General features: G+C 32.1%; 2 pseudogenes; one reads left to right on the top strand and one right to left on the bottom strand.

Annotated features, from left to right (window-relative positions):
- Window positions 1-3,701: 3,701 nt before the first annotated feature.
- LOC125837504 (gibberellin 20 oxidase 1-like) lies at window positions 3,702-4,745 on the bottom strand (annotated as a pseudogene).
- An 855-nt stretch (window positions 4,746-5,600) lies between these two features.
- Window positions 5,601-6,683, top strand: LOC125837505 (gibberellin 20 oxidase 1-like; annotated as a pseudogene).
- The last annotated feature ends 6,437 nt before the right edge of the window (window positions 6,684-13,120 follow it).

Consider the following 13,120-nt stretch of genomic DNA (forward strand, 5'->3'; position numbering starts at 1 on the left):
CATTTTAGCCTAGTCCATTTTGGCCTAAGTAATTCGTTAGCGGGTCACTGAGTCGGCACATTTTGGCCTGCGTTATTTCAGCTCAATCCGGCCAATTTGATACCCCCATTCACATGTGATGTGATTCTACGAAGTAATATGTTGCTTCTTCATCAACTTTATACCGTAAAATTGTTGATGTAATTAACTTGGACATGTTGTTCCTAGCTTAACATTTTCTTCTATTTAGGGATGTATTTTGTTCACACAAATAGTTTTTTACTCTAAAAAAGGAAACAAACGACAACTAAAAAGGAAGTAGAATTTGCAAGTCATCTTATAGCAAAATGATGATAAAATATATCTTAAAATATTGATCAAAGTTCATATGATTTGACTCAGAAAGTAAAACATGACAATTATTTTGATAACACAGCGAGTAACATCTTTTAAAGCTTTTATGCTTTTTATTTTTTCAAGCCACATTTGATTTTATTAAAAACAAAAGAGGTTCAATATTTACAAGGGAATAAGCCCAAAAGTAGCCAAACCCAAAAAAAGGAAAAGGAAACATATAAATCAAAAGAAAAAACAGAAAAGGAAAGGCCACAAAGTTCTGGACCATTTCCAATAAATTGAACCTTCGATGACTCCAAGCTGCTCCATGGTCGGATAAATCTACCTCTCCAATGAAGGTAGGGGTGAGAAGAGGATAGAAGATGGTTTAAATGGCTCAAATATATATATATAGACATAGATTGAAATGGATCCGAGTTTGGACAAATTTCACTAATGACACTTGAAAACTCTCAAAAGTGCCACGAAATTAGGTCCTTTGAAGACTTCTTCAACTCGGATTGATCAGATCTATACTACAAAATGAAGTTAAGTGAACAAATCTCTCTCCCCTATCATCTTTGTGCACTGTTATACTTCGATTTAATTCATCCATGAACTTCTCTGCATGGTGAGCCCCAAAGAGGATGATACCACTGCATAAGGAGGCCACATATGAGTTCCATCTCAGCATAAACTATCTATTGCAATTACATCCACTTATGCAAGTATGCGGGTACTGCCATCGCCTTTTGATATTTCTTTGTTATCCGTGTCTGGTTGTTCTTGTTTGTCCCAATTATGTTTGTGTATTGAAACCCCTGTTTTGGATGTTTCTAATTCTAAGATTGGGAATTTCTGTTTTATCTATCTAGGAGTAATATTACTTTCCCTTTTCGTGGTAAATTTTGAAAATCTGAATAAATGATATCTGTTGTACCTGCAAAAAGAGAAAATTAGTTAGCTAAATAATCTGCAAAAGTGTTGCCTTCCTTAAGGATGTGCTCTACTCTTGTATCAACATTAGTTCTCAGACCATTCCAATTGTAAATTTTCCAGAGCTAGTACACATCCATCATGGTGAGTCCCATTCTTAAGCATCCTCTACTACTCCAATTACATTTCGGACATGTTTACAAACATCTTCTGGTGGTAACTAGAGTATAAGATCTTTATTCCAATGTGATTTATCTCATCAAAAATCAAAATTGTTAGAATGAGAAACAGGTAAATAATAGTAAATAGCACCCAATTGTGTGCAATTATCAAACCATACACTTGAATGACCACACTTTCGTTCCCACCAAATCTGTTGGTCAATACCATCCTTGACTGCTAACACAAACTTCCAAGTTTGAGAACCTCCATTCCATTCCACTAATTGAGGTCTATGTCTCTTACAATATTTGTTCCACATGTATATAGTCCACATTGAATTTTTTGTTCTGAAAGGCCACCAAATCTTGGCAAACATTGAGATCTAAAGCCCAACCCACCTTCCTTCTTAGGCCTACCAATATAATATCATGATATCCAATGTTTTCTTCTCCATTCTTCCTAAAAGTTCCATAGAAATTTAGCAAATAATCTATGTAAATCATGAATAAATCATGTAGGATGTGTTATTGAAGATAAGAGGTATATGGGAATACTCTGCAAAACATTATTAATCAACTCAGACTTACCACTAAAATATTAAAGTTTACCCTTCTAAGCCTGTATATTCCTTTGAACTTTCTTCATGATATTGGAAAAATGACTTTTCCTCTTCCTTGCATGACCAATAGGACAACCAAGATAAGTCTATGCAAACTTGACCCTAATAAAACCAGTGCAATCCTCAATAGTTTGAACTATAGAAAGGGTAGTTTTACTATACACATAGAATCAACTCCTCTTTATTAATCATCTACCCTGATTGATATTCATATAAGCCTAGCCTTTCCATAATCAAATGAAGCGACTTCTTCTCTAAACTAACAAAGATAACAATATCATCGGCATATGCAAGATGATTAATATCATCACTCAACTTAGGCATTCCATATCTCGTAAATTCTTAATTATGGAATATATTGTTTAATTTAAAGCTCTAGAAAGAACTTTTGCAGCCAAAATGAATAGAGAGGATCTCCCTGTTTTATCCCTTTAGAAGAGTAAAAGAAACCATGAGCTTGTCCGTTAATGAGGACTGAATACAAGTTATTTTCCACCATAAAGTTTATATGCTAAATTAGACATGAACAAGTAAAAATTAACAGATAGAATACAAAGTTAGAAATAACTATTTTTAAAAATGGTAAAAAGTCAAAAATAACTTGGAAAAATTACAGAAATCTCACATTTTAGTTTACTTATTACCATTATCCCCTATAAGTTTTACAAATTTCCAAAGTCCCTCATTCTCGCGCATCAGATTAGTGTATCTCGCACATCAGATTAATGTATCAACGCTTATATTAATGTATCTCGTGCATCAGGTTAGTGTATCATGTATAAAATGTACATCAAATTAGTGTATCATGTATAAAATGTAATGTATCTTAACGATTAATGTATTTTGCGCATCAGATTAATGTATCAACGCTTATATTATTCTATCCGTTCGAGGGATTTTTGTAATTATAAACTTTTAAGGGATAGATTGTAATATTACCTTAAAAGTATGTGATTTCTGTAATTTGCCCAAATAACTTTATGTAGCCACAAATTTCATCATTACTAGTTTATCCTTTTTTGGGAGACGAAACAGTCCACAGTACAATTTTGGGGAAATCACTGAACAATACTGAGAATCTTCCATAATTGCAGAGTGAAACAATCATTCCACTTCTCAAATTTCTACTACCAAAAAATGGAATTTGAGGAAGATGAAAGCACCCATCAAAACTCAAAATGGAGAAAACCCATTACCATTCTCAATTTCCATCAACTTCAATGCAAGATTCAACCTTTACCATCCTTAATTTGCCCAAAGAACTCATCACTTATATCCTCAAAAGGGTTCCAATGAAATTCCTCTTGTAATTCAGGTGTGTTTCGAAGTCTTGGCTCGGTATAATCCCTAGCTATGATTTTATCAATACCCATCTTAGTTTATCTGCTAATAACAAGGAATACAATTTATATAACAACTTCAAGAAATCATTCTCGGTTTCCAATATATATATAGGTATATTTTCTTCCTTAATCTCTATGTCAAATAAAAATATGTCACATACATTAAACGAAGTGTATTTTTTAAACAAGTAGATTAATATTTTTAAGAATTTACTAGAATAAATTAATTGTCATTGGATGTAATGTCAGTAAAGGCTTTAGGGGCATTTACAAAGAGTGTTAATTGATTTAGCCGAAATTAAGCTATTGTCGTTAATTAATTGTCGCTAAAGATCATTTTGGTGTAGTGTGAGCTCTAGTTTCTTGCATCGAAGATAGTAGTAGAGTCTCATTATGAATTCATTGTCTTCAAAAAAAATCTTTAAAGTGACTCTTCTGTATGCCTATGCTCATCCATAAGAGTTTCATGATCCCAAGAGAAAGTGTGCTCATGTAATTGCAATACTCTTGATAAACATATTTGTGTAGTTAATGGGAAAAAGGTTAGTTAATTTACATAATCAGAAAAATTAGAAAAATAGATACTTCTTTTTTTTCAATTTGCATTGTTTTTCTAGTTTTGATTTGACATGAAGTTTAAAGAAATAAAGAAAAACTTTGAATCATGTGGTCTTAGACTAAAGATATGTAAAATGTACCAAAATATCATTTAATTTTGTGATCTTAAACATCTCATGCCAAAAAAGAAAATAAAACATGTTTTTGAAACTTACCAAAAAGAAAAGGACGACAAACAAACTGAAACAGAGGAGTACTAAGGTAGTCAATTGTCCTTGCCCAAGATTGTTAAAACTTTCCCCCAATGTCCTTTGGAAATACTCTTCAACTATGTGAGATGAGTCTTCTTTAGCTAGATATCAAAAAGAGAGTATCTCTTTCCAAGGCAACTTCGACGAAAACCTTCCAGTAAAGCTACTAGCATAGCCACAATGCTCACCAATTTTCCTCTAAGCTTTTTTTCTTTTTGGAGAGAGGCAAGTAAAAGAACATTTTCATGTAACGATGGGCATTGTAAATAAGATTAGTTTCAACTCCATGTCTCATTACAAGAAAGAAATCTTGACTCTTGCACACTTCACCAACAAGCCTAGATGTTTGTTGGGCCGCGACAGGGTCACCAGAAAAGAAACCCCTTCAATAAAGTAAATAGGATGCTCTTGTGCTTCAACACAAGCCTTCTCGTCATATGGCCATATGTATTGTGTGGGAATGTTTGACTCATCTTTCATATGGGATGCATCAAAAACCAAGGGTTCTTCATCAGCTAGAATATGTGATTTTCCAGTTGTGGATACACTATCAATGGTCATTGCATGCAAGGGTTTGTTTCTTTCTTTCTTTTGGAATGAGTAACAAGAGGGAAAAGGAATTAGATGTAGTTTATTTTGAGGAGCAAAAGTGAAGGATTATATAGGGTTTAATGATGTTTAAAGTTTGGATAGAAGTTTATATGTTGTTTGAATTAGATTTTGAAAAAGGACATAATTTCAAAGATGCGTTTGACCATAGATTTCAAGAGTGAAAATATTTTCCAAGATATGCTTGATCATAGATTTTTAAAAAAATTCCTTACAAAGTTTTTATAAGTATCAAAAATGGGTCCAAATAGTTTGCTGAGAAGAGCTTAATAATTCTAGGGTTTAGGTCTGTTACATTATGTACATAGACATATATACACTTAACATAGTCCATCCTTATTTAGGCTCCCAATCCATGTTCTAGTTGGACCTGGGTATAAAGGGGTGTTAGAGTTGGTTAAATTCCACATTGATTGAAAATAAACTGGTGGTCTATTTATATTCTTGAATTGAACATTCATCTGTTACAAACCTATATCCCCAATTTTAAGCATTATTAAGCCCTTCTCAGCAAACTATTTGGACCCATTTTTTATACTTGAAAAATTATGTAAGGAAATTTTTTCAAAATCTATGATAAAACATATCTTGGAAAATAATTCTTTTTTTTAAATCTATGATCAAACATATCTTTGAAATCCTTTTTTAAAATCTGACTCAAACTACATATGGACTTCAATCCAATGTTTAAGCAGCATTAAGCTCTATATAATCCTTCACTTTTGCTCCTCACAATGAACTACTTCTACATCCTTTTCCTTCTTGTGGCTCATTGCGCAAGAAAGAAAAAACAAACTCTTTCATGCAATGACCATTGATAGTGTAATCACAACTGGAAAATCACTTAAGCTAGATGAGGAAAACCCATTTATTTTTTATGCATCCCACATGCAATATGAGTCCAACATTCCCACATATACATACGGTTGGACGACGAGAAGGCTTGTGTTGTAGCACAAGAACTTCACATTCCCCTAATTGACTAGAGGGGTTTCTTTTCGGATGACCCCGTCGCGGCCCAACAAGCATCTAGGCTTGTTGGTAAAGCGTGCAAAAGTAAAGGTTTCTTTCTTGTAGTGAACCACAGAGATGACCCTAATCTCTTCTCCAATGTCCATCGTTACATGGACACCTTCTTTGACTTGCCTCTCTCTTAAAAGAAAAAAGATTAGAGGAAAATTGGTGAGCATTGTGGCTATGCCAATAGCTTTACTGGAAGGTTTTCGTCGAAGTTGCCTTGGAAAGAGACACTATCTTTTTTATATTGTTCTAAAAAGGCTCATCGCACTTAGTAGAAGAGTATTTCTAAAGGACATTGGGTAAAGTTTTAACCATCTTGGGTAAGGACAATTGACTACCTTAGCACTCCTCTATTTCAGTCTGTTTGTTGTACTTTTCTTTTCGGTAAGTTTCAAAAACATGTTTTTTTCGTGTATTGGCATGACATGTTTAAGACCATAAAATTAAATGATACTCTGGTACATTTTACATATCTTTAGTCTAAGACTACATTATTTGATGTTTTTCTTTAGTTTTTTAAACTTCAATTAAAATAAAAAACGAGACAAACAAATTGAATTAGAAGAAGTATCTATTTTTCTAATTTTTTCGACTATGTAAATGAATTAACTTTTTCCCCTTTAGCTACACAAGAATGCTTATCAAGAATATTGCCATTCCACGAGCACACTTTCTATTTGGAACATGGAACTCTTAGGGATGAGCCTAGGCTTACAGAAGAGCCACTTGAAAGATTTTTTCAAAAACAATGAATCCATAATGAGACTTAACTACTATTTGCCATGCTAGACACCAATGGTCACCTTAGGAACAGGGCCTCAGTATGATCCATATTTATTCTCGAGGAGCTCTAGTTTTTTATACACATGAAACAGTAATGATATATATATATATATATATATATATATACTAATTTTGGACCTATAATTTTAATATTTTAATGGTTTTTAGTAATAAGAACATAAATATCGAACCGATTGAATTTATATTTTGGATCAACCTTTTTATGATAGTGCACCTGTCATTTCGAAATCCTGGATACGACTTTGTTTTATACCCACTAACATATGCAATTAATAGTTAACTTTTATAATAAAATGCATATACACTAACATATAGTAAAAGATCCAAATTGAGAAAGATTAATTTACTGTAAAGACATGATTGATGATTTCTTCCGAAACGATTGACAAACTGAGTCGGCGAGTGGATTTAAATTATAGACCTGGCTAGTATAACTACTTTTTTTACATTATCAATGAATTTTCCCTTTAATAGGAGCTTAACAATCATCTTTTCGAGATTATCTAAACAAAATTACTTTACCAATGAACGATTGTTTAAATATATTTTTTTACACTATTTGTGAGCGATAGAGCGATCTTATCCCCAAAAAAATTGCATTGTACAAATAGATAAATGTTCAATTTCCTTGACTTTCCCCTTTGTAGAAATCTAGTTTATCTTGTCCTCATATTTAAATCTTACACAAAAAATTAACATATAAAAATTCAAAAACTGTGCCACCAGACGTTCAAATTGTACTCAACTTCCTACTTTAGTTTTTGTTCTTTACGTCTCAAACATGTTCGATTTTTTAAGAATAATAAATGGAAACAAATCACCTTAACAATGGACAATAACAGGAAACCAAACAAAGCAATCAAATATTCAGTTGCAAAGCATATTTGCATTTCCAACAGAATGATATTTGCCTTCATATTTTGAAGGATAGAAATAAGCAATGACATCAGACAATATTCAAATGAGATAAGTGTCAAAAACACACCTAAATTATTCCTTTTTTTAGCTTCATACTTCAATTATTGGGAGTGTGAGTTTCATACATAAACTATCAATTATTAGTGTCTCACCCACTCCACGATCTCCATCCCCCCCTCCCCCATCCCTGACAATCCCTCCGTCCTTTAATTTTTTAAAATTCTTTTATAAAATATTTTTTTAAAATTCAAACCTCACCCCCTCCACCACTCCTTCCTAAAAATAATTTGTTATTATTTTTATTAAAAATAAAAATAAAATCCTACTACACCCAATCTAACCATCAGCTCCTAATTTAATTTATTTTAATTTTTTTTTACATTTTTCTAATTTTGTGTTAGATGTGTACATATATTTTAGGAATTATTTTCTACTTCCGTACCGAATATAATAGAAATAAAAATTTATTTTTAAAAAAGTCTTGTGGCAAGTAAAAAAATACGACTAAGTGACATGGAATATGGCGACGACAACATCATGTTGCAGAAGGAGATAACAGGTGGAGCCAACGACCCACTAAGACTAACCTGGTTATTTTTCCTTGGTTATCGAACCAGCGTATGCCCATTCCTCCTTTGATGACTCCCAGTAGAGAAAGCCTCAATTTTCCGATGTGGATTGAAAGGAAGTTGGGGATGGACATAGACCCTTCTGCCTATCCGGAGTGTTGTAAATATAGCAATATTTTTTGTATTTTTAATTTCCCGATCATTGGAAGCAGGAGCCGCCCTCACTAGGCAGGCGGCCACGGGTCATAACACACTCTTCACACAACAAATCTACTTTGAAGTTGACTTATTCGCTCGGCCAGTCGTCGGAATGTGTACGAGATACCATAAGGGCTCAATATCTCAATAGCACCTTTGTCTAAAGCTTTGAAGGAGACTTCATATCCGAAACGCAGGAACGATCTGACTAAAAATTGGGGTTGTAATTCTTATGTATGTTTAAACATTTTGAGATTTTTGACCTTGATAAACTTTAAAATCATTGAGTCATTAATATAAGAATATGATTATTTTTACAGTGTGCCTTCAGTTTCTCTTTTTATTTTTTTTGTCAATTGATATATGACTTTCATTATTCTTCTGAAATTTCATTATTTTAAGCTTTTGGGGTTGTAATTTTTTTGGGATTTTGTTTATCTTTGCGTTTGTATCATGTCAATGTTTTTTGTTAGAGTTCTGAGGATAAACCAATACACGTTAACTTCTTTTTTTTTCTCCATATTTATTTTCTTCCTTTTCATTGGATTTACATTTTTTATACCTATTAGAATTTAGGTTAATTATCTTTGCCATATTTTTTAAAAAATATTTATGATTTTATTTTTGTAAGTGATTTTTTTTATAATCTTGCAAAGTGCGAGCAAGTACACTAATTTTTGAATAAAAGGAGATTTTATATCCGTCCTCTAAGTTATTAGTAAATATTTGTTAAAGTCTACATTTACATACATTTTCTTTTGATCTATCACTACAACAAAAATAAATTTTAGCAGCATTAAATATATAAATTAAAAAACAAAAAGTGTTAAAGTATTTATTGGTATTAATTAATTGTCATTAGATCCAATATCGTTATAGATTTTCTGGACATTTACAAAGAGTGTTAATTGCTTCTAAAAATACATATTTAGTGACAACTAAATTATTGTCAATAATTAATTGCCTCTAAAATTTATTTTTGTTGTACTGTGTGCCTCCCCATGCACTGGAGAATAAAAAAAAAATAAAGAAAATAAAAGCACAATTTGTATGGGTGAGATAATTGTTATATTTGAATGGAGATAAGGGTAAAAAAAACCATACCTAAACTATTCCCTTTTTGAGTTTCATATCTAAACTATCACTTATTAGTTTGACAAACATATCTTTCTCTTTTATTACACTCTCATTATGATGTGTGTAATACTATCTCTCTTTTATTTAAAAAAAATGTCACATCACACTCCATATCGATAAAATTCCACCTTGACAAAAACTAAATAAATTATTAGTATTAGTTAAAGTTAAAGATTAAAGTGTTACTATTCCCTAAAAAGAATTATAAAATAAAATGTTAAATATTTTTCTTACTCCAGTCCATCACTTTCTCTCATTGTACCCCCCGCCCCAATTTTTTAGTTTTTAAAAATAATTCTTTTATAAATGTGTTTTAAAAAAAGTTCTTACTTCATCTCCCCCTCCAATCCTTTAAGATAATTATTTAGATATGATATATTTTTTTAAAAATAAATTCTACCCCATCCCACCCCACATGACCCTCCGCTTGCAATTTTTGTTCTTAATCGCCGTAAGACTTTTCCTAAAATAAAATTTTATTTCTCTTATATTTTGTACGCAAGTAGAAAAAAATATTTTTCCTAAAAGTATATGTACACATGTAACGCAAAACGAGAAAAAATGTAAAAAAAATAAAAATACATTTGGAGTGGAGGGTTAGATGGGGTAGAGTGGAGTTTTATTTTATTTTTTAAAAAATAATATCAATTTTTTTAGGAAGGAGTAGAGGAGGGGTTGAGATCTGATTTTTTTTTTAAAAATATTTTAAAAAATAAAAGGTGTATGGACTGTCAAAAAAGAGTTTTAAAAACTAAATGGACGAAGGGATTGTCGGGGGGTTGGGGGGGGGGGAGGAGATAGTGGAGTGAGGTGAGAAAAATATTTTAAATTTTATTTTTTAAAAGTAATTATTTTTAAAAATATATATTTTTTGGGGGGATAATAATGCTTTAATTTTTAGTTTTAACTAATATTAATAGTTTATTTAATTTTTGTCAAAGTAGAATATTTTATGTAAGTGAAATGTCATGTGACAAGGTTTTTGCAAATAAAAGAGAGACTGTACTACACACACCACTGAAGTGTGTTTTTCAAACTAATACGTGATTGTTTAGGTTTGAAACTCACACTCCAAATAGTTTAGGTATGAAACTCAAAAAATGGGAATAGTTTATGTGTGTTTTTGACACTTCTCTCTTCAATGAATATTATAACCATTTTGGTTGTTTTCTTGTTCCTATTTCAGACATGACTGAACAAAAACAAATTCAAATTACTCCAACTGTGAATATCGAACAAAGGGAGAATTAAAGAATCTAGATTTCAATTGCTCAGCTTGTAAGTTCATAATCATGTTTTCTACCATAAATTATGATCTTCTTCTTGCAAACGTGAATAACTAAATCTCATAATTAGGGTCATGAGAATCATGATGAATTAACGAAATAGGTTAAAGTAGTTAGTGATTCTTGAATGATGTTCATGTATGTATTATTATTTTCTTCATATTGATTGCTCTTTAACGATGACAAATGTTAGAAATCACATAAATTTATTAATTTGCTTGAAAAAAGGGTAGAGAATAGGAAAAGAAATTAACAATAGATATGTGAGGTTATTAACCTTAATCGAGTGACTTTAGCCTTAACATGAAAGTTAATCCAAAATTCAGGATAAGCGTCAAGACTCAAACATTTAAAGACAAAAAAGATATTTAGAGTGACATACATTAGTCTAATAAGGAGAAAGACATTTGGGTGAACCAATCCTATAACTTTTACATTCTAATGACTGAAATAGATCACTACTATGCTTCACTTACAAAGTTGTAAAATGAGAGAAACACAGTTCTAGTCAATTCTTAAAAATAAATACAAACATGTAATCACCCTCGTGGTTATTCCTATATTTTTGCATTATTTTACTGTTTTACCCCTTCTCGTAGCTTTCTTGTAGCTTTTGTGTGTTACTGGGTTAGGTGGCATGCTTCCCAAGGTGGTTTGGAATGTTTTGAGCAAGTTTTTCCCTTTTGGAGGCTTTTAAAGTGAAAGAGCCAACTTTAGTCAAAATTTGGAGGATGAGATGTCTTATGACTTGAGTTTGTGACGTTAGGTATTTTAACTTTGAAGTTCTGGCAAAATTTTGACTTTGGTCAACATCCTTGGTAAATACACTCGGATGAGAATTGTGTCAGCACAGTTAGCTTTGAAATGTTGAGTGTGATGTAGCATGACCTTTTGTTGAGATCTCGAGGTGTTCAATATGATTTTGTGGCCTTTGTCATTTTTTGGGTATTTTCCTTACACGTGTTAACTAGTTGTAGGCTTGCATGATCCTTAGTTGATTTATGGCAACCTTTGGATTGCTAAGTGTAGTTTTTAGCCAAAAGACAATAGACTAGGTTGATCCTTGGTCTTGTGTCAGTAAGTATACTCAGAAATGGTTTTTAGGTGGCGTGAAACTTAGATTGCCGCGTATTCTCTTTGTTTGGGTTGTTTTTTGGTTATGTGGTATTTTTAGCTTTTAAACTCTAATTTTATTGATAGTTAGGCCTGAGGCCGTAAGCTTGGACTAACCAGATTTCCAAGTTAGCACGTTTGTACTATGTATGGAGTTACCCGAAAGTGTGATAGGTGTATTGCGTTCTGATAGGGTGATTGAGAATTGTTTTGATATTGGGCATGGCATATACATTTGTTTTCTCACACTTAAAAAGTCTTAGAAATGATATAATGGCTTTAAGAGTAATGATTTTTACGTAGTGACCGTTCTTGATCCCAATAAGCCGGGTCACCGTTTTTTTAAAGGAAAATGAGTTTATTGGGATAATATGACATTTTCGAGGATTTTATGTCTTAAATGAAAAAAATACTTCATAATGTTCATGATTCTGGGCTACTTTTATACTGATAAGTTCGAGGTATCATTCTGGGCATCCTGTTGACTTAGATATCCTGGATATATTCTACTACTTAGGAAATTGCTGATAAGTCCAAGGTCTCATTCCGAGAGGCTCGTTGACATAGATCCAAGTTACTTTCCACTACACTTGCACTTGTTGATGAGTCTGAGGTATCATTTCGGGCGACTCGAGATTTCTTCCAGACTTTTTACCTTCTTACATTTATCACTTTCATCGCATTATAATGTTATTTAGCTCGTTGAGTGTCATTGTGGCTATCTTGTATTTGAGTGTTTCTCATTGAGTGGTTATGTTTGTTAGTTCCTTTTTCCTAAGTTATTGATCATCGTATTTTAGAACCTATCCTTTGAAATGTTAGTGTCATTGTGCTTCTCTGTATATATTTGATCTTTCTAAGCTCGTCGACCTATGATACCTACTAAGTACCCCGTGTTTTGGTACTCATACTACACTTTTGCATCTTTTTATGATGCAACTCCAAGAATGAGTCACACTCCATGAGTGTTCGATATCGTATGGGTATCATAAACTTAGATCATGGTGAGATCCTTGCGTCCAAAGACTTGTTGCTTTCCCTTATTTTTACTAACTTGTATTTTATATTTTGATTAATCAGTTCTCTTGTATTTATAGCCTTTATGTACTTAGTGGTGTCTGGGGATTTTTTCTTGTGTTAGTATGTCATCTTGGTAAATTTTGGGATTCTTTTATATAATGTATATCGTATTTACAGTTCTATACTATGGCTTTATACTACATCTTTATTCATGTTTTTGTTTGTTCTTAATTATCATTTTTAAACTATTATCTTCTCCGAG

Source organism: Solanum verrucosum, unplaced genomic scaffold (assembly GCF_900185275.1).
Source record: "Solanum verrucosum unplaced genomic scaffold, falcon-dt-bn FXZP01000092.1, whole genome shotgun sequence".
Classification (NCBI taxonomy): Eukaryota; Viridiplantae; Streptophyta; class Magnoliopsida; order Solanales; family Solanaceae; genus Solanum; species Solanum verrucosum.